Source organism: Halichoerus grypus, chromosome 9 (assembly GCF_964656455.1).
Source record: "Halichoerus grypus chromosome 9, mHalGry1.hap1.1, whole genome shotgun sequence".
In the NCBI taxonomy this organism is placed as follows: Eukaryota; Metazoa; Chordata; class Mammalia; order Carnivora; family Phocidae; genus Halichoerus; species Halichoerus grypus.
The window spans coordinates 72,427,269-72,450,217 of NC_135720.1; the positions used below are offsets into that span (position 1 = coordinate 72,427,269).

The window sequence follows — 22,949 nt, forward strand, 5'->3', positions numbered from 1 at the left end:
CTTGTTCTAGAATGCTGATGCTAGGAGCTTCTTAGCAAGCAGCACGTTTTTAAAGAAATGCTTTATAAAAAAGTCTGTCAGTTTCAGAATCATTAAGTATTCCTCCTAGAAGTCAAAGACCACATTCAAAGCAAATTATATGCATGTTTCCTAAAAGTGTTAATGTGCTAATCTGTTTGTCCCCTGATCTAGGCAGAATGCCATAGTATTCCACATGAGCAAAATACCATAGTTCTTGAAGATTTCATATAAATATTACCCACTGTGTTTCACATTTCCAAGTGTTACACTTCCTCATTAAAGTCAACAAGCTGGAGCTGGCATTGGGATCAGGAGAATGATTTCACTTCAAGTTAAAGCCCCAAGTCCTTCTAATAAGGAAAAGTTAGCTGATTAGGCTATTAATTCTTTCACTCCAGTAAACATTTTGATTCTGCATTATAAAAATGAAACCCTTACTTGCAAGGCATAAATTTGCTACTTTTCCCTTAGGAAACATCTCTAATTTTTCTGGGGTTCATGGATAGTGCTGTTAAATTAAGTAAAGGGAGAAGCCATCCTGGAGAAGCCAGAGAGAGTGTACTTTTGATATGATAAAAAGAGAATGAGACAGAAACAGTGCCAGAGAATGAGGTGAAAAGCTACTTTGGTTATACCCAAGAAGGATTGCGACATAGAGGGATCAATTTAACTGGACATGGAAGGGTGCACTTTCCCCCTTTCATGGCTCAGTGTCCTATTTTACTGTACTTTTTACAAGCTGATGAATTTTACTACTAAAAATGACGTTGACCTTCTGACCTTAGCTGAAATCAGGAGATTCACAAGCATTCAGATTTTGCACAATTTCTCTAATTCATGTTCCCAGTCTTAAGCAAATAGTTGCAATGGCATGTGCTCAAGTGTTTCTTTCTTTTCCTTTTTTTCCCTCCCCCCCCCCTCTTTCTTTCTTTCTCTTCCCCCACACCTCCCCCCACTTTCTTTTTTGGTTTGGTTTTCATCCAAAACAACTCACCTCTTAAAAAATAATAACGATAATTTATGCACAATTGGGTTTACAAGGTATTCAGGGGAGCACGATGCTACATGTTATATGTGAGGGTTAACAATTGAGCCATAGGTTAGGGATTTAGACATGCCCATGTGCCCATTCTTGGCCAAGCAAATCACTTTTGCTTCAAATGTGCTGTAGTACTCTATAATCTGAAATTTGCCATAATTGACATTCTTGCGTTTCGCCTCAGGGCTTTTTCACAAGTGACTACATTTTCTTGCTCTCTACTCAGTAGGAAGGCTCCATATTCCTCTAGACTTCTTGTGGTTATGTGGTTTCACTATTTTGCCAATAGTGTCCTCTCCTCTATGAGAGAAAAAGTCACTAAGTTTCAGGAAAAGGAGCTAACTCTGTCATTTATGGTGTATCGCCACTCTAGTAGGTGCTTTAGATGAATTATCTTGGGATTGGGGTTTATTGTTCCTACCTCCCCTAATCATCCATGTTATATTTGATATAAAATAAATGTTGAGGGGTGACCTGGCGGCATGAATTAAAGTTATTTACAGGCTATTGAATAATTGGCGCCAAAGGCTCATACACTGGGGGTGCAGGGTTCCTTCCTGTGTTCCCTCCACCTTATCCGTACTACTCATGATGTTTATTTAATATGACTTTCAGTTATTGTGTTTTATTCTGACCATCAAATCGATATATATCTTTGAAGAAAATTTGGAAAATCCCACAAAGTAAAGAGAAGCAAATAAAATCACTTGTGATGTCAACATTCAGAGACAACACCCTTAAATATTTTGGAGGTTCTCCTTTCAGCCTTTCTTCTACACCTCCTCCATTTGTCACCGAATTGGAGGCTCTCCCTCAGGTATGGCTTTGTATCTTGTTTTTGGTGAGTTAGCATTACATGGTGAGATTTGATAATGACATCCAAATATTCCTGCCTTCAGTTTATCAATCTGCAGTAGTTCTGAGTCTTTCACTCTGGACAAGAAGGCTGCGATCCAATTCTGTCCTTTTCAGTCCTTCAGCCTCTCCTCAGCAGGAGGCAGCTGGGATGGTAAAACCGAGAAATCAGCAGCACCAGACCATGGTGCACATTGGTGCATGCACAACCTTTGTCCCAATGACCCTCAGTCAGAAAATGGAAGGATCTTGGTTTGTCCCAGTGATGAGGCCTCTGCTATACTCTTCCAGCTCCAGGTTGCCAAAGAACAAAATCTCAGAGAGCCACATTTTGGTTATACCCAAGTAGGATTGGACTTCTCCCGCCATCCCTGACTCAACTCCTGTGGATTCTCCCTGCATCACTTTGCTGCCCACCCCACACTCCTGCATGCTGTTTCCTCTTCAGGACACGTGCTTCCCTCCCTCCTCTTTTTTTTTCCCCCTTCTGTTTATTCTTCATGTCTCAAAATCCATTCCTTAATGCCTTCCCCCGTTCTCCACAGAGTTAGTGGATCTTTCCCCTGTCTTTCATAGGAATCGGTCCATCTCTCTTTTTAGTAATTCTAGGAGTTATTTTATCCATTCATATTTCTATCTCGCTTCCCATGGCAGTGATGGTACTTCATCCATCTTTGTAATTTCAGCAACTGATACCATGTTTGACCCACAGAATGAATTCTGTAAGTGTCGAATGGGTTGTAACATGGATAAGTGAGTGAATGACTCTACAACTCTGAAGTTACAGGAGCAGAAATATGTTATGTTTGGTCAACATGGTATCGTACAGTTAGGATTCTCACATTAAATGGAAATACCATTCTGGGGGTGTTTACAAATCCACAGTAAATATCTTAGTTGAGTTCAGTACATCCATTCAATACTTTCTACCTCTCCAGCCTCACTTTACATCTTCTCAGTGTTCATGTACCAACATTTTGCAGGTTTTTTCTCCTGCTATGTTCCACAGGGCATTTGCACCTCTATTTAGAAATCTTATCACTTTCTTCCTTACCATGCCCACTTCCTCAGGGAAGGCCTTTCTAGCCTCCTTTCCTAATAGTAATGAAAACAGTAGGAGTGGCAGTGATAATAGCTAGCATACTATATGACAGGCACTGTTAGGAGCATTTACACTGACCATCTCATATAATCCCCACAGCAATCCTCTGAAACAGGGACCAACATTAACTCCATTTAAAAATAAGGAAAGGAAGCCCAGAGAAATCAGGCAACTTATCCAAGCTAACATAGCTAAAGCATCCTGAGCTATTAGCCATGCATCTTCTTCACAGTTCTTATCACAGGTACAACTTGCCATCCATTGGCAGGAGTTGTCGATTAATGTGTTTGTGATCCAGAAGATTGAAAGCTCAATAAGATCCCACTAGCCCGAGCTCCTTATATAGTGCCAGAGGCAGTTTAGATAATCAATAAATATTTGCTGGACAAATGTATTGTTTTGTTTGATCCAATAGTTCAGGCTAGGATTGACTGAGGGAATGTTCCTGTTTCTCTGTAACTGTCAGAAGGGAATTCGAATAGCACATATTAGCATACAATCCTTGAATTGGAGTTCTATTTCCCATTGTGCCATCTATAATGATGGAGACTGTGTGTGATGATGTAGGGACAGATGGTCTCACAAAGACATCCCTACTAACCACACACTCCCTCTGGCCACAAAGTATGTTATTTTAGTCCCAGCAGCCTAATACTGGGTTAGTGATGGAGCCCAATGCTGCATATAATCCTGAAACAATATGTTTTGTCATTTACAAAAATGTTTCTCGACATGTTTTGGCCCAGTGGCAACATTATGTCATTCTCCAGGAATGTTTCCTTTGTATCCAAAGGCAAATTTGGCCTAGAGAAATGTTATCAGCAGTTCACCAGAGGTTTAATTGTATGCTTTGAATGGCAGAAGAGGGGAAATCCTAAAAATTCAGGTTAAACCTATTAAGCTGAACATCCTGGTTTTGGTTGGCTGCCAAAATACACTGTGATAAGAGTTTCAAAAGCTAATAACAGAGGGGATTAAGTTGGTGTCCATTACAGATTTGTGGAAAGCTATTTCTTTATGGAAAGACTTAATATCCGAACTGAATAAAGTTTTCACCCTTTAATTTTTTGTTTCATTTAGCTGTAATTGTCATTTTGGCCCATGGACCCAACTTTCTTCATAGTGTCTTAACTATGCATCAAAAAATATGGTGAAAATTCGAAGTAGCAGACTCTTTTTAAGACCCTTCATTTCTATATGGGAAACAATATAATGGAGGAAAACAGGACACCAAATAAACTGTTTTTAAAGTTAGAAATTATTCATGGATTCCAGTTTTCTTTGAAAATGACATATTGCTTCTCAACTACTTATTGACAAATCTCTTTGGGGGCTGTGTCTCTATCTATCTACTGGATCTAAGTTCTCTGGCCAACGAAGTGGATGCTTTGCCCAATCGTGTAGGTGGTCTAGACCCAAACATTTCTCTGTAATATACAATTCATTTGGGTGAGTTTTGTTTCCTTTGGCACTTCACAATTTATCTTTAAAAACCTACAGTATAACACATTGCTCATCTAATTGTGGAAGTGTTAGAAATTTAGTGTTAGAAATTTAACCACATTCTCAGAACTTTGAATAATTTTCTAGGGAAGAGCTGCTGTGCACAAAATGAGTGAGCTAGCATATTCTAGGGCACATCAAGAGCTTGAAATCAGAAGATCTGGAGTCTATTCCTTATGTTGGCAAATGTTTTGGGCAATCTTGGGTTAATCACTTTTGTCTCCTGTTTCTACAGTCTGGTGTATAATCCCTAAGCTGCCTTCCTGCCAGTGCTGAGTTGAAGCAATTAATGTCAATTCTTTCTTTCTTTTTTTTTTTTTTTTTTTTGCCACCAAGGAGTTACTTTATTAGCTCCTCCCTCAGTACTGTCATTGCTGTCGTGGAAAGACTTTTCTCCCCACCTTATATGCTGTATTTTAAAAAACTAATAATTATTTTTCCCATTTTAATGAATGAAAGACATATTTCACTATAATTCTAGTAAAAACACAAAGGAGCTTGATGTTTTAATTAGCCAATAAAATATTTCTCAAGTAATGGTATGGTTTCTATTTAATCTGATCAAATATTTTGATAACTCTTACAGACCAACATTCAAATAATTAATAACTCATAAATACCCCTGTGATTTCAGGGCTTCCATATTAAGAATGGCCACGCTAGGTAGAGAGGAATGCAGAATTTCTTTAAATTCTCAATTCTGAGGAGCGCCTGGGTGGTCAGTCAGTTGAGAGTCTGACTCTTGGTTTTAGCTCAGGTTGTGATCTGAGGGTCATGAGATTGAGCCCCAAGTTGGGCTCTGTGCTGAGTGCAGAGCCTGCTTGAGATTCTCTCTCCCTCTCCTTCTGCGCCTCCCCCCTGCATGCACGCTATCTCTCTCTCTCTCAAACAAGTAAATAAATCTTTAAAGAAAAATCTCAATTCTGAAAATAAATGAATTTTTAGTTACTCCAGTCCTAGAGGTGAGGGAAAATGTCACTAGGGTGAGGTATGGAGATAAAATGGTCAAGACAGGGGTGCCTGGGTGGCTCAGTTGTTAAGCGTCTGCCTTTGGCTCAGGTCATGATCCCAGGGTCCTGGGATCGAGCCCCGCATCGGGCTCCCTGCTCGGCGGGAAGCCTGCTTCTCCCTCTCCCACTCCCCCTGCTTGTGTTCCCTCTCTCACTGTGTCTCTCTCTGTCAAATAAATAAAATCTTTAAAAAAAAAAATGGTCAAGACACTCTGGGGGAATAGTCAGTCACAGAGTAGATCATCAGCTTCCAGTGCTACTTGCTTTCATGTGACGTCTGTGATCATGACAAGACCACCAGATCTGTCGGGGACCAACCATGAGGTTATGAGATCTTTCTGTAAGAAATATAGCGTCAGAAACTTTTTTCCAGCACTCTGATGTTGTAGGAAAAGTCTTTTAGAGTCATTCTGGCCTGTGATTAAATTCTGACTCCATCAGTTTTCAGTTGTGTGAATTTGAATGAGTTATACAAGTTCTCTCTACCTCAGTTTCCCAGCTGTAAAATGGGAATAACTACTTCACAGAATTAAAGTCAGATAATAAATGTTGAAAGTCTGCCCTATCATAGACATGTAACAAACATTATGTCCTCACCCATTCTTACCAATAAGTTACATAAACAGACCAGTTTATTGGTCAGAGATCCTTCTTTCTAGGCTCTACAGTAAAATCATAACCTACAAAAGAGGTGACGAAGGCTTTGGCATCCCTCTTAGAGTAAATGACTAAGTCTCCAAATAGCTAAAACAAGTTTATCAATAATCAAGATGGTTTTCATCCCCCCCACCTTTTTTATAGTTTCTTACAGTACATATAATTCAATTAACACTTCGGCAAGCAATAGAAGGTTTTAGACCTCAGACGGGCCAGTGATGATCACCATCACTTGCACAATAGCAGTAAGCTACAATCCTCCCTCAACACTACATTTGTCCCCCGTCAAGGTGGAGAGAGAAGTTTGCCACGTGCTGGGCTCAGCTATGTTCAAGACCATCTTTAGAACAAGTCCCCACCAAGAGACACTGAATAGCGGCATCTCCCGTTCTCAAAGCTGAAGGATGGACAGTTTACTAATGCTGGTTAGATGCCAGACAAACAGAAACAAAAAATAAACAGAAGGTTTCTTTTTTTTTTTGCATTTTTTAAATTTTTATTTATTTTATTATGTTATGTTAATCACCATACATTACATCATTAGTTTTTGATGTAGTGTTCCATGATTCATTGTTTGCGTATAACACCCAGTGCTCCATTCAGTACGTGCCCTCTTTAATACCCATCACCAGGCTAACTCATACCCCCACCCCCCTCCCCTCTAAAACCCTCAGTTTGTTTCTCAGAGTCCATAGTCTCTCATGGTTTGTCTTCCCCTCCGATTTCCCCCCCTTCATTTTTCCCTTCCTACTATCTTCTTTTTTTTTTAACATATAATGTATTATTTGTTTCAGAGGTACAGGTCTGTGATACAACAGTCTTACACAGTTCACAGCGCTCATCATAGCACATACCTTCCCCAATGTCTATCACCCAGCCACCCCATCCCTCCCACCCCCTACCACTCCAGCAACCCTCAGTTTGTTTCCTGAGATTAAGAATTCCTCGTATCAGTGAGATCATATGATTCATGTCTTTCTCTAATTGACTTATTTCGCTCAGCGTAATACCCTCCAGTTCCATCCACATCATTGCGAATGGCAAGATTTCATTCCTTTTGATGGCTGCATAATAGTTCATTGTATATATATACCACCTCTTCTTTATCCATTCATGTGTCGATGGACATATTGCCTCTTTCCATAATTTGGCTATTGTGGACATTGCTGCTATAAACATCGGGGTGCACATAGGCCTTCAGATCCCTACATTTGTATCTTTGGGCTAAAAACCCAGTAGTGCAATTGCTGGGTCGTATGGTAGCTCTATTTTCAACTTTTTGAGGAACCTCCATACTGTTTTCCAGAGTGGCTGCACCAGCTTGCATTCCCACCAACAGTGTAGGAGGGTTCCCCTTTCTCTGCATCTCCGCCAACATCTGTCATTTCCTGACTTGTTAATTTTAGCCATTCTGACTGGTGTGAGGTGGTATGTCATTGAGGTTTTGATTTGGATTTCCCTGATGCCGAGCGATGTTGAGCACTTTTTCATGTGTCTCTTGGCCATTTGGATGTCTTCTTTGGAAAAATGTCTGTTCATGTCTTCTGCCCATTTCTTGATTGGATCATTTGTTCTTTGGGTGTTGAGTTTGATAAGTTCTTTATAGATTTTGGATACTAGCCCTTTATCTGATATGTCATTTGTAAATATCTTCTCCCATTCTGTCGGCTGTCTTTTGGTTTTATTGACTGTTTCTTTTGCTGTGCAAAAGCTTTTTATCTTGATGAGGTCCCAATAGTTCATTTTTGCCCTTGCTTCCCTTGCCTTTGGTGATGTTTCTAGGAAGCAGTTGTTGCGGCTGAGGTCGAAGAGGTTGCTGCCTGTGTTCTCCTCTAGGATTTTGATGGACTCCTGTCTCACATTCAGGTCTTTCAACCATTTTGAGTCTATTTTTGTGTGTGGTGTAAGAAAATGGTCCAGTTTCATTCTTCTGCATGTGGCTGTCCAATATTCCCAACACCATTTGTTGAAGAGACTGTCTTTTTTCCATTGGACATTCTTTCCTGCTTTGCCGAAGATTAGTTGACCATAGAGTTGAGGGTCCATTTCTGGGCTCTCCATTCTGTTCCATTGATCTATGTGTCTGTTTTTGTGCTAGTACCATACTGTCTTGATGATGACAGCTTTGTAATAGAGCTTGAAGTCCGGAATTGTGATGCCACCAGCTTTGCTTTTCTTTTTCAACATTCCTCTGGCTATTCGGGGTCTTTTCTGGTTCCATACAAATTTTAGGATTATTTGTTCCATTTCTTTGAAAAAAAGTTGATGGTATTTTGATAGGGATTGCATTAAATCCCTATCAAAAAACACAAGGTTTCTTAAGCAAACAAGTCTTGTCTGGTTAGCATGTGGCTCGATGCAGAAACAACTGTCCCCCCTGTCCCTTCTAAGAAGAGAACAGCTTCAGTGCCATCGGCTCTGCAGAAACCTCCCTGACTCAGAAAACGGAAGAATGTGGCCAGCAAGGAACACATTTTCAACAAGCTGAGCAAACATGGCTTTGACGTCAGGGAGGGAGTCTATACATGGGTAACAAAGGAGATGTGCACACATGGGGATTTTGTGGTACCTGGGCGGCTGCCCAGAGCACTAAATCCTGGAGTTGAGAATCCCTTTGAAGACCCTTCACAACCCTTGGGAATTTCAAAGAATATCATCATAACTCAACAAACCCTCCAAATGTCATTTTACCTTGTTCTTCTGCCTCCCCATTGTGCTGGCTGTCCCTAGTGACAGAATGCAGCCCAGCCATTGCCTGAGGGAGGGGGTGGGTTGCAGCGGATGTGCACATCTGGATCACCTGCTGCTAACCCATCAGGCCCCAGCTTCCCTGTGGCTTTGGCTTCCACAGGACATTTCTGGGGGTGGCCTCCTCTCTGAAGTAACTGAATCTTCTAGAATAAAGGTTTTAACTATCGATTAAAACATTAAACATTAAAACATTCCATGATGTTCAGGCTGACCAGTAAACCGTACTTTGGGGGCTGGAATCTTCCTCGTTTCCGCATATGTGAAAAGCAACTCTTGGACTCTAGTCCTAAAACACATTTTATTTATTTATTTTTAAAGATTTTATTTATTTATTTGACAGAGAGAGATAGCGAGAGCAGGAACACAAGCAGTGGGATTGGGAGAGGGAGAAGCAGGCTTCCCGCCGAGCAGGGAGCCCGATGCGGGTCTCGATCCCAGGACCCTGGGATCATGACCTGAGCCAAAGGCAGATGCTTAATGACTGAGCCACCCAGGAGCCCCTCCTAAAACATATTTTAAAGTGGAGAATCCATAGCAGGGGGTGTTGGGAGATCTAAGGGTGTGCTTCCACATTCTCCTGTTATAGAAGTAATTTCAGCAAAAGGCAGCTTTAATTCTCGTTCTACTTCTACCTTCCCTCTGTGGGTTTTCCACACAGTTCCTCTGAATACAGAGGGAAATCCAATATCTACATGGTGACTTTCCACCCTGTCCTGCCGTATTGGGTTCCCTTGTTTTTAATCATTCAGTGGTGAGTATACAATGACATTGCACATCTGTTTCTGGTCTGGGAAGATCAGTAAGGATGGGGGTGATGGAGAGCTACATTAGGTGAAGCAATTACAAAGAAATGTTAAAAAGTGGAAGTGTACCATTTCCCCATTTTTATCTAATACATCCAACATCTGGGAAAGGATGACGTGAAGCTCAGTTGATGGGGTAGAGTGGGGGCGGTGACTTTTGGTAGTGCATTAAAGTTGAGCAAACGGTACACTCTGCAATAACCCAGCTGTAAAGATGGCCTGCTGGGAGAGGTGTCTATGAGTGATGGCAAAACCCATTGGAATTCGATGGCTGAGTTCGTCCCATATGACTTTGAATATGTGATGCTTCTTTATGTTTTGTCTTTTAAAACAATCTGGCATTTAATTACAATTTGGCATTCCCCTTTGATGATATTCCTTTATATGGGGTTCCAGCTATCTAAAAGGCTCTAGGTAATGTTTAAAAGCACCAGACTTATTTCCAACAAGTAGCTTAAGCACTAGCAGAAACTGGCATATTAATATTAAACCCAATGGAAATGCAATTTTTTGGTTTGAAGAATAAACATATGTTGGGAATTGCAAAAGTCAAAGTCCTCCAAGCAAGGTTAAGTTGCTCTTTAATACATTGAGTGTACATATTTAGAAGTCTGGGGATTTACAATCCGCGAGAGGACTATAACTTTCTCTTTTTCTGATTTGGTGTGTGTAAATTTGTAGCACAAGTGTTTCATTTCTCTAGACATTTGCATTTAATTTGCTGCTGATTTTAATGTGAAAAAAGGAAAAAAAAATGTAAAGGTAAGGAAATCATGCTCCAGGATGCATGCATTACATTTTGAGGACTAGGCTGACTTTGTCAGTTATGTGTTGTAACGAAGTTGTAATCTCAGGGAAGTGTGTGTAACACCCCACTCAGAGCATTTCATTTTGACCTTAAAGAATTTCCAAAGAGTCCAAATAGTCACAGAGCCCCATGCTGCCTTAAAACACAATACTCTATCTTGATCTGTATCTTCTTTTGTTATTTAGAAGTACAGTCTACCACTTTCAACCTTAGTTCTTATGATGCTTTTTCTAAATCCCTGCCGGCTTCCCCTCATGATAGGAATGACCACATGCATAATTTTTCCTTTGGTCTCTCACTTGTCTCTTTTGTCCTGTTGTCTTTTTTTTTTTTTTTTTTTTAACTTGCCACTTTGAGGAACTTAAAACCAAAAAGGGAGGGAAGGAGAGGCACCTGGGTGGCTCAGTCGTTTCAGCGGCTGACTTGATTTAGGCTCAGGTCATGATCTCAGGGTCGTGAGATCGAGCCCCAAATCCGGCTCTGAGCGTGGAGCCTACCTAAGATTCTCTCTCTCTTCTCGCTCTGCCCCCACCCTGCTCACACACACACACTCTCTGTCTAAAAAAATAATAAATAAAATGAAAATTTTTAAAAAAGAGGGAAAGAAAGCAAATAATTAGAAGAAATTAGTGTAATGCTGAGGAGACATTTAGGTTTAGAGGCACTTACAGACTATCTTTGGGAAAACTTGGAGATTCTTATATATTAGAGATTTGACTCTATGAGGGGATTTTTCAGCTAGTAGAGCCAGTCCCCTGGAGATGGGTCTGGCAGGGACCCAAAGACAGAACTCATAGAACTGGAAGCATTTTCTACTGCGTGCATCTAGCGCTCGCAATGGAAGTCTGGGATGAACTCCGTCAGGCGGTATGAGTCCACCGGTTCTGGATGCTTCTGGATGCGGCTGCTCTGGGCTTCACCTGGCCCAGCAGGTGTCCCTCAGACACACCACACACAGGACAGCCGATTCTAGGCGAGGGTAAAAATAGAGAGAAAAAGGACACATTTCTGTTGTTGCTGTTTACAGAACCCAATTCTTTGTCTTCAGAGGTCTTGGCCTCATCGAGCTGTAGGTTGTTGTTTTTCATTTAGTCCCCTGAAAGAATGTGGAGGGGGGAAATATTATAAACACCCTCTCCTTCGGCATTGTTTGATTTTTAAAAAAAAAAATTAATAAAAACAGCTCCTAGCAGCTGGTTGAAACAATTATGCTCTTCACAAAAGCCTTTGCAGATGACACCGAATGTTAAGAAAATAATTCTTTCAATTAGTGTGTGGCCAGTGCACCTGTGAGCTGGAATCATCCAAGGAACCATATCCGCGAATGTCAGTAAGAACAATTCAGGAATTCATCCTCTCTGCCTTTTTCCACTTCCACGTTCACACAGATGTTAATCCTGGGCCACAGATGTTGAAAGGGCCGCCCACCTCGAATCCCAGGAGCATGAGAATCATGAGTTCAGATCAGGAAAATGATTAATTTCTAACGGCTATCACTATCCTTTCTCCTTGTTCTTAGGGCTGCCTCTTTTTTATCTCTTTCCCAAGCTAGAACACATAATTCATTGGTCCTTGTGTACAGTTGGCTTTCAGGTACAATGGCAATTTACTAAGCTCTTATTCCCCCAAAATATTCATCAAACACCCCATGTGCACAGCATTGCACTTGGTGTGAGGAATATAAACGCGAGTAAGACCCACCTTCTGCCTTGGAAATTCTTATCATTTTGCTGCAATCAGTTTTTCTTCTCTGCTTTAGTGATATTTTCTATCGTACCACCATCCTGTGCTTTGGGGGGTTCCATTTTTGTCTGTGGGAGTGAACAGGGGTTCTGCCTTTGTATCAATTATTGAATTGCTAGGTAACAAACCACCCCCAAAATAATGGCTGAAAACAAGTACCCCTTGTTAATGCTCACAAGTATATGGGTCAGCTGGAGTGGTCTGCTGATCTGGCCAGCTCAGATGACCGGGGCAGGGCTTATACTCTCATCTGTTGTCAGCTGGTGGCTCAGTGGGGACTGACCCAGTCTGGGGGGGGCGGGTTCTTACTTCCATGTCCAGTGATTGGCTGGCTCTTAGGGGGAGCGATGGGGGTGACTGGGCCATATCGTCTCTCATCATCTGGAAGGCTAGCCCACGCTCAGTTGAAGAGCGACGACCGGTTTCCAAGGAAGCCAGCAACAACATGCAAGACTGTCTAGGGCTTCGGCTGACAGCTAGCACACGGTCCCTTTTGCTGTGTTCTATTGGCCAAAGCAAGTCATAAGGCCATTTCAGATTTAAGTGGTGGGGAAACAGACTCCACCCTGTAAATCGGAGAAGCTGGAAAGTCACATAATAAAGAGTATGGATGCAGGGCAGAGTGAAGAAATGGAGCTATTTTTGCAATCACATCCTTTTTAATCTTTACCATGGTGTAGAAAGCAACCTGTCATATCCTTATGCCTTATTGAATTTTATGAACCTTGCCCATAAATCAGTTTGTATCTGAGAATAACCTGGATCTACCTTAATATGTATGGATCACAATCTCTAAGGTGATACTGTGGATTAGGAAGAATCTGTGTTTAGAAAAGGGGGTGGGGGACATGTTGCTGAAAAATCTCTCAAATCTTTTAATATGTTTTTGTGCCTGCAAATGGTTTCTGCATTTCCTAATCTTATTTGATCTCTTCTTCAAGGAGACACGTGTGTTCCAAGGAACAGTCTGTAGAAAATGGTGTTCCAAGCTGTGTTTCCAGTCTTGGGCGTTCACCTCTGAAGTGCAAGCTGTGGCAAGAATCAGCCTTCTAGACCAAGGGATATAATGACAAAAGAAGAAGGACAAAGGTAAGGGAGGGCATTTACACTCTTGGAATTGCTTAGCCTCCCCTGTGAGGGAGTCAGTGCTTCCATGTGGTATCATGGCGTCCTTCAAGCCAGAACGCCTCGTGGGAAATCTGACCCTCTTCTCCCACATGGCTTGCTCAATGCCACACTACTAGTCAGGGTCACAGTTCAGATCATACAGCTCAAGTTAATGCTGTAGCGGATGCTCGATATAAGTAAGAGTTGTTTGGGTTTTGAAAAATTCCTTTCTTAGTAAAAATGTGGGACTCTTGATTGTAACAATTAAGCTTAGGCGAGACGCTGTTCCCACCTGACCTTGTGATGTTAATTCTGGCTTCAGTCCCCTTAGCAAATTAAGACACTTAGATTAACAAAATAATTATCACTATAAGAGAAATGTGTGAATCACTTACTGTGTACTGTGTTAAGTTACCAAGCACTTCCAGGTACTAAAGCATTTGGTAAAGACCGTGCTCCTACCATAAGTCAGCGGTTTTTCCAGGAACGGGTCTTCAGAGAAGTCCTCTGTGCCCTATGGAGCTGCTGTTTTAAGAGAGGCGGGAGGTGTGTCCGATCAGATGGAAACGACTAAGAAAATGGAAGACCCTTCTGAATGCAACCACAGCTTTTTTATTTGTTATCATGGCCCCAAAGTTACCTGTCACATCCCTACGTCATACCGAGTCTCAATTAGTGAATTAAATCAGGGAATAGGACAGTGACCCGAGGGGCTACTTTTATATGAGGAGGTTAGAAAAGCCACAAGGAAGTGGTCCTTAAACAAGATAGCAGTATACACAGAACCGAGAATATTCTGGAAGGCAAAATAAGATACCAACTGCGGGGGATTTTGAGAAACTGAAAGAAAGCAGTGAATGTGAGTGAGGCAGAGCAGACAAGGTGTCAAGGGGTGACCTGAAGAGGCTGGTGTGAAGACCTGGAGCCAGAGCACGGAAGGCTCTGGAAGCCAGGGGATGGCATTCGGATTGTATCCCAACTGCCTGGGGAGCCGTCAGAGGTTTTTAAGCATGAGAGTGGTCGATCTTACGTGTGGGCGTTAAATGTATTCCTCTGTCTGTTGTAGAACGTAGATCACGGGCGGCCAGAAGGGAAGTCAGGAGATCAGATCCCGGGCTACTGTCGTGGTTTAGGTGAGAGACGGTGGTGGCTGAAGCACAGATGCAGAGAGGTGAATGTCGCTGAGAGTTGCTTTGGAAGTAAAGTCGCAAGGACCTGGTGAGGATGCATTAAACTTGAGGAGTGCAGGAAAGAGAGGAGGTGAGGATTATTCTTAAATTTGGAGTTTTGAGCCATTGGGTAGAGGTGGTTTTATTTACTCATGGAGGTTGAGATATTGGCAAAAAAAAAAAGTCTGCTTTCGCCATAGGAAGGGTGTGTAAAGATTGAATGTTCTAAAGTGGCCACCACACTCTTGTACAATGTGATCTTGCTGTGTGCCCTTCAGGAAGAGCAATGTAATTCCCTTTCTATGAATCTGGGTTGACCTCAGAGACTCCCTTACAACCAGAAGGCGGTGGAATTGATGCAGGGACTTCCTAGGGTGGGCCAGAGGAAGGTTTGCAGAGGAACGCAGACCTCTAAAAATAAGGTCCAGCTCTCCTGGCTTCGAGGAATAGGGACCCGATTGGGGGCCATGGCTCCCCTTACCCTCCCAGGGATCAACAGGGACTGATCATCAGAGCAGCTTCCCCCCCAAGGGAACCCTGGGGCTGGTTAGCTCCGCTCAAGCCTCTTTCCTTTGCTGTCTATCCTCCCTCCCTTCTCTGCACGACGCACATCTCCGTCAAAGCCGGGCAGGCCCCCGTCCTCTGCCACACGCACACCCCACTCCCACACAACCTCTCAGTTCCCCTAGTCAGCCCTGCCTCTGTCACACTTCTACCACCAGCTCTTGGGTCCTTTATTGTAAAGGCCTCTTCCGAGTATGCATTCTACACCCTTTGCACCTTAATTGGGACTTGATTTTCCCTCTTGACATCATTGGCCTCCGTCTCAAGCACAGGGCCTGCCTTCTTGGATATCCAGAACTTTGGGGGAGAAGGAGGGGCCGGAAGGAATCCTGCTTCATCTGCTGCCCTCTCGCGCTGACCCACATCCCTTCTTCCACTCCATCTGCACCACGCGGCTGAGCCACGTCCCTCCCATCCGGGGCAGGGCAGCTCAGGACGGGCAGGACACCTCTATATTCTTTTGGGGTTTCTCTCAAACTTTCTTCCATACCTCATATCTTTTCCTCTTCCTAGGCATTTCACTTAAAATTATTTTACGTAACATTATTTTTTGAGGTGGAAACATGGCAGTGAAAAAGAGTGCATCAGTCTCGCCCTCATGAGGTTTGTAATCAACTTCAGTACCTACAGTCACATTGCTTACTTCCCCAGACAGCTTGCCCAAGGCCATTTAATAGGAGGTGAAGTATTGGATTATAAAAACTGTTTCTTCCACTGAGTTTTTGCCATCATTCCGACACACGTGATTGGAACATGTATATACATACATAGACTATGTACCCCCTCCTCTGGGCTTACATAGCCCTTTGACCATTTTCCATTTATCATGCTGTTGTTACTATGTCAGTATTCCGTGTCTGCGTCTACTCCTAAAGCATACCCTGAATATCTTGAGGGCCAGAACCATGGCTGACTTCTCTTCTTTTCCTTCCCCACCTTTGCTCAGTGCTAAGAATGGCTCAGTGCCTCTAAAATGACTGTAGCCTTTGCTGATCAATGTCATAATTTATTTTAAGGATTATTAATTACAAAATTATGCATTGACAAATGAAAGGCACAGTTGACTGTTAATGTCATGCTGTTACTTTGATAATAGGAAGTCCTCTTATTAACTGTTTTGGAACTAGAGTTCTTTCCTTTTTGCTTGTGTACAAAAGCAGATAATCATGGGCTTAGTGGCAGGGGTAGTTTCTAATACTCTTAGAAAGTTAGAATCAGCTCCAAATAATGCTTGTTGGTAATGGCTAATATTTGAGAGTGTGTGTGAGGGGAGGAATGATGGATATAAAGACTTGGGGCAAATTTATGTTTTAAGAACATGGCATATTTACTGACTTTACGACATTTTTGTCCCATTGTTTACTTTTATATACCATGTTGTTGTTAGTTTTTGCTCCCATTGAAGAAGAAAACCCTCAAGTTTTACTGACAAACCTTCTGGTCAGGCAAGGACTTCAGTGGGAAGCCCCTCTCTGAGCTCCTTCATGCAGTCAGGGACAAAATCTACCGTTTCCGGCTGGGCACACGGCGCACAGCTGTGACCGAGAGGGCACTGGCAGGTGTGTTCTCCCTTTGCAGGAAGCATATTTTACACACATCTTGGCCATATTAGAGAGGAACAGAGGCATGTGGGGGCGTGTTTGGCTGCCTGACACGCTCGCCATGGAGGATCTTCCTTACACCTGTCCCCACTTACCTGAGCATCGGAGCTGGGCCTTATTCCCAGTTCTCCCAGGGGCTTTGCTCCAGCGCTGACCTGGAGGCCTCAGGTCGGTGCGCTGAGAGAATCACTCGGTGTGTCAGTGTTTGCAAGTGTTCACATGTGTTTCTGGGTGTTGAATACGAGTGCTCTGTACCCTTGCCAGAGCATCCGGCAAAACACAGCCATCTCCATGGAAAACTGCATCTCATCTTTGAAGTTTCCTTCATGGTTCACAAAATCTATGTGGGAGTTCACGGATTCTTCACGTCGGAAGTTTGGGCAGTGGTCCTAGGGTCTTCTCATTAGGAATCCCACACTGGAAATGCCATTATTAACTGAAGACAGATTATACCACCCGAACACCGCATGTGTCTCTCATTTAGTTTCTTGCACTAGCATCGAGGTTGGGATAACCGGCCCGGCTCTGTCTTGGAGTTGCCCTAGAGAGCACCAGACCTTGCCCTCGTGGGCGAAAGAGGCTCATCCTTTGCTTTTGGAACATAGCACGAAGTGAGTGATAAGCAGATTTCAACAGGAGGAAAAACCACCTCGCTCAATCTAAATCACAGAGCTCCAATCAAGGACCTTGATGACAAGTGAAATTAAATAAAACATGAGCGATGAAACACTGTAATATGTTTACGGTGAGCTAGTCCAGACAGCTGATAATTAACTGTTGCCCAAAGAGCAACTTGGCAGTCGATGGCTGTGACCAGGACACAGAGCAGTAGTTAATTGAAAGTACGAGTAAAGATCTTTGTATCTTTCGAAGAAGCATGTGTTCTTCAACAGGGAGGATGGTACAGGAAAATCATGGGCCCTTCCAGTGCATAGGCTGCCTCTGGGGCTGGATTCTGACCCCTTGTCGGTTTTCGGCTCGCACATTCCAATCTGCCGTGGTCATGCTGTTTATGCTGTGCAGTCCCGGAGCAAATGTCTCTGTGTGTTTTTTCCTGGACTACCACCCACAGAACCTACAAAATCTGAAAACAAATAAATGCAGATGCGCACAATTTAAATAAGTTAAAAAACATGTTTTTATTATCTGCCTAGATTCTTACACTTAAAATAGTATTGGTTTGAATCCTTTCCATCCCCCTGATTTTGCTGAATTTGAAACAACCCTGCAGAGAGGAAAGATAGTATTTAGAAAAGGAAACCGATTCTTCAAGTGAGCTGAAAGAAAATTCACACATAATAAGAAACCAAGAAACTAAAAGGAGGCCTGGAAGATTCCTGGACTGCTTGCGATCTTGGCTCCCTTATCTGTGAAACGAAGCTTGGATCAGATGACCCTGTGCTCCCCCACCTCTCCTGCTTCATGGACTATTATTGGAATAGTATTCAAAGAATGTGCAGAAGCTAAGGCCAAACACGTGTGATTTCAAATGTGATTTAGAAATAGAAAGAATGATCATACAATAGAACCCCTAATCCAGATTTCTCCCATGGTTCCTGGGCTGTGTACATCCAGGTGATGGAGCCAAACCTCAGAGAGCCTGAATCTGGTTGATCAGACTTTTCAGTTGATGCCACACTATTAAGTATTAGGCTGAGTTGGATTATATTATTTTTGTCCTCATTCCATTCCCCACCCCCACTTCATAAGCACCCATTCTTATGTGGGTCCTTGTAATCTAAATTCCATTTATTTCCATAAAATGTGTATCCTTGGAAAACATAGTATTACTATGTTTTTAAATTTTTACATGATGAATATTTGCTACAAATCTGTTTTACTTCTTTCACTTATGTTTTTGAGATCTGTGCATGCTGATACACGTATCAAGGATATACACATGCATACGTACTCCTCAAAGCTACTCTTGTTTCATTTAAAAAGAGTTCTTCAGACCACAGACCAAAAATCAGCCCTTTGGGGTGGTGACAGTGGATGCCAAGGAAAAAGGAAAAAAGGTATCTCAGTCTGGGTCAATGGCATTGAAAATGGGCATTTTCCCAGATTGCCACCCTTATATTTTCTTGTCTCATCTCTTGTGACATTTGTTTTCTTCCCAGTCCCTGGTGGTTGTCTTTAGGCAGTTGGCTTCTGGGATTTGCAGATTTTGCAACGTGGTACTCCTTTTTTTTTTTTTTTTTTGTCTGCAGGTTATTTCTCCAGGGGAAAAACAATCATTTCATGCAAATGTGAAGAAAAGCAGTATGTTGGGCGCCTGGGTGGCTCAGTCGTTAAGCGTCTGCCTTCGGCTCAGGTCATGATCCCAGAGGCCTGGGATCGAGTCCCGCATCGGGCTCCCTGCTCGGCAGGGAGCCTGCTTCTCGCTCTCCCACTCCCCCTGCTTGTGTTCCTGCTCTCGCTATCTCTCTCTGTCAAATAAATAAATAAAATCTTAAAAAAAAAAAAAAAAAAAAAAAGAAAAGCAGTATGTTGCTCATTGTTGTTGTTTTCTATAGTGCAAAATAAAAAGAGAAAAGGAAAAAATATATCTCATCGCTTCTGACCCCTGCATAGTATTCTGTTCATTGCATATGAGCTCCATTTTATTTATTCATTTCTTTATTGATGGAGCTTTAGGTTGCCTTGATTTTCATCCATAACCCTGCAAAGAATATCTTTATACAAGTCTCCATGGGCATCTGCATGACAGTTATCACAGGATAAGTTACTCAGGAATAGAATTGCTAAGTCTCAAGGTATCTGCGTATTCAAGCGCACTTACTGCTATGAGCCTTCACCATGGAATGAGTTCACACAACCACCAGCAGCCATGATGGTTCCTAATCTCACACACCTTTGTATTATTTGGCTTTCTACTTCTTGACAATTTGCTGGGGGAAAATTGTATCTTATTGCTGTTTGAATTTACATCCTCTGATTACTCTTGAGGTTGAGTATCTGTTATATACTTGACAGAGACAATGCTGTATTCACCACACAATTCCCTTTTTCTAGGCACAGGGGGAGGATACACTTTACAGCCCCCATTACAATCAGGTTGTGTTCACATGAATGAGTCCTGGCCGTTTGAATGTGGGTGGGAGTGTGATTAATACTAACATTTGCTATTTTCTGGGAGATTCTCAAACTGGTTATTTCAATTATCCTCACTTTGCAGTTTCCTCTCCCCCCTCTACACAATTGTGGGGCAGGGGGGCAGTGGGGATCCATTCTCGTTCTGCAAACATTTGCAAACATCACATCCTGACCCAGAGGTTGAGAGATCCAACAATATAACAATATAACAACATGGTGCTCTTGCCTTACAAAGTTTCAACCAAAACTTGACACATGAGTTGGATGGGAAAATGTATTGTTTGCAAAGGTTTCTTCCAGCTTAGGAAATCTTTATGGAACTGTATTAAGATTCGGGGAGGAACAAAAGTAGTGAATTTCTACTTTCAAGGAAGGCTATACTACGCTATCTGAAGTTGTCACTGTTATCAGATTAGTGGTTTTCAGCCTTCCATAGAAGCCAACAGGGAGAAAATATTATATTTATAACGTTCTATCTTAGCCATGCACTCTTTAGAAAAATTATCTTTATTCTACTAAGAATCAAGATGTTAGGAGTAAGGAGGTATCATCACTAGTGAGCAGTTATTCGGCATTTTACCCCAGTGGGTATGCAGCCCAAAAGGTTTCTGAGTAAGTTTCACTATGTTAAGAAATAAAATTTTATCTATTTCTGACAGGAGGGTAAATAACAGTCTTACCCTTAAAATAACACAGTCCATTTTATTTATTTTCTTGGATACACTTCATTATCCAACATCAGGCACATTTCTTTGCCCTAGGGGTTTATGATACAACACATGGCCCTTGATTGCCTTGTTGTGCACAGCTGCCAATTATTATTTTGTTCCTGTATGAGGAATTCACATTGTCTTCAGTCTAAAGCTGGGCAACAACAGAATTACTAGAATGAACACATAGTATGTTTTTAAAAGATTTAAAAATATATACTTGCAAAATTTTAGTTATTTCTGGAAGAACTTCCACCCCACCCTGCCTCACACCCACATTAAATTGAGAGTAAAACAAAGGGGGGGTGGCGGTAGCCCCTTAAACTTGATTTTTTTCAATTCCTCAAATGTTTACACTATTAGATTAATACAGTTGTTTAGATGACAGTATCCACAGCTGGGTGCAACACGCCAGTGGGTTAAACAAACAACCCAGTAGGGTACAGGAAGAAAATGTTAGGACTTCAACTCATCTACTTTTTTATCTAAAAATTAAGAAAGAATTAAGTATTTGTAGTATTTAGTGCATGTGTTGACATTGACTCCTTGCTCAGTCTGCCATGCTGCTGTGAGCAGGGTTTCCTGAGGAAATGGGGTGTCCACTTTTATTATAAAGTTGAAACCGAACCAGTTCTCACAAAATGGTCAAATGGCTTGAAAAGATTCTTAAGAAGGAGCAATAAAATGAAGATAGCACTAATAATGCGAGCACTAACAAATCTGACACAGGTCCCACACCGAATGCCAAGCACCAGTCCTTCATCAGTGCCTTTGGGAAGGAAAACGAAGAACTAATTAGCTAGTTGGATCGGACAGGAAGGTGACAAAATAAAATTATCAAGAAGACTCTTTGAAGAGTGGATTTATAGGCATTCATATTAATGATGACCCCTACTGGGAGTACATACTGTGCCTTGAGATATTAGCTTATAGACCTTCAGACCCTTACGAAGGAGCAAAGGACCCTCAAACCCTTCCAGATCCTACTAGCTGACTTGTCTCTTGACGGGGCTCAAGCCCTGCATTCCTTGGCCTTCCTCATAGTTGCTCATTGTCACACCTGCTGGCCAGACACTAATACTGTACTGCATGAAACCTAGATGCCACCTGACTATAGTCAACGCCATTTCTATGCAAGGCGACTGACTGGGTGTGGAGTGTCAGTGAATCACTGTTGCGCTCCCTCAACGAGAAAAACAACTCAAAGTTCGTGATGGACAATAACATCATTTTTTTAAAGATTTATTTACTTATTTGAGATATAGTGAAAGAGAGAGAGAGAGCGTGCATGAGCCGGGTGAAGGGCAGAGAAAGAAGCAGATTCCCCGCTGAGTGGGGAGCCGGATGTGGGGCTCGATCCCGGGACTCTAGGATCATGACCTGAGCTGAAGGCAGACGCTTAACCGACTGAACCACCCAGGTGCCCTGACAATAACATCATCTTAAATGTGAAGGTCTGGCACCAAGAGTTGACATTGAGATTTCATTACGGATGTAGAAAGGCGCAGAAACAGAAAAGTAGGATATGTAATAAAAATCCATATCTAAAATGGGTCTGAAAATATTTTTCAACCATATATAAATGTTAAGTGATAAGAAAATATCGTGTCAGTTTAATTGGTGCCATTTTTTTTCTCCTTAATGGGACATAAAATAATGATGCAACTTAGTTGTAATGAAATCTAGCCGTAATCCTACATGTCTGTTCACTCATCTTTGAAGCAAGTAGGAGACAAAAATCTATACCAATTTTCATAGAAATTGGCTTGAAGTCCTTAGAAACTTGGTGGAAAAAAAAAACAAAAAACCTCAACATCTCATTACGGTTTCTTTCCAGTTAAAGTACCAGATTTATATATCCTATTAAAATACTCTCTCTCTCACCAGGTAGCTCTTTAGCTTTCCCCTCCTTCAGAACCCCCATCATGGTGTGTCAGAAAGTCTTGTGGATATAAGAGGTATAATAAGAAAAGTATGTGTTAGGAGAAATTAGAGCTGACAACTGACATGCCACCCACTTCCCACTAAATGATAGTGGTTATTTGCCAAAACCCCGGGGGTTAAGTCCCTAACATAACCTTTTATATCAGCTTTAATAAACATGGCATACAAATCACAAACAGACCTCAAACAAATGATTGTAATGCCCTTGAGAGTTGCAAACATTGATTCATCCAAAGTTTAAGAAAGGTTTGGTGATAGTGATACATTATAATATGCTCACCTTCAGACCAAAATTCCCTTCTTCCTGGATTAAAATCATTCCACTTTTAAGTGGGTAAGAATAAGTAAGAACATCAGATTTAGTGGAGTGATTAACGGTATAATAAAAAGCTGGGTACCAGTTAGGTTGAGGCATTAAAATGTTACTTTTTTTCCACTATCCCCAGAGTAAGAAATTCTAGACTGA

The 22,949-nt window shown here is 41.9% G+C and overlaps 1 long non-coding RNA gene across 1 annotated transcript in view; it reads left to right on the forward strand.

Moving 5' to 3' along the window:
* LOC118541382 (uncharacterized) overlaps positions 1-19,386 on the forward strand; it is a 134,204-nt gene extending 114,818 nt beyond the window's left edge. The window contains exons 4-5 of the long non-coding RNA XR_013440933.1: positions 13,234-13,381; positions 18,944-19,386. This is a non-coding gene — a long non-coding RNA (uncharacterized LOC118541382). The remainder of the gene's footprint in view (positions 1-13,233; positions 13,382-18,943) is intronic.
* Positions 19,387-22,949: the final 3,563 nt, after the last annotated feature.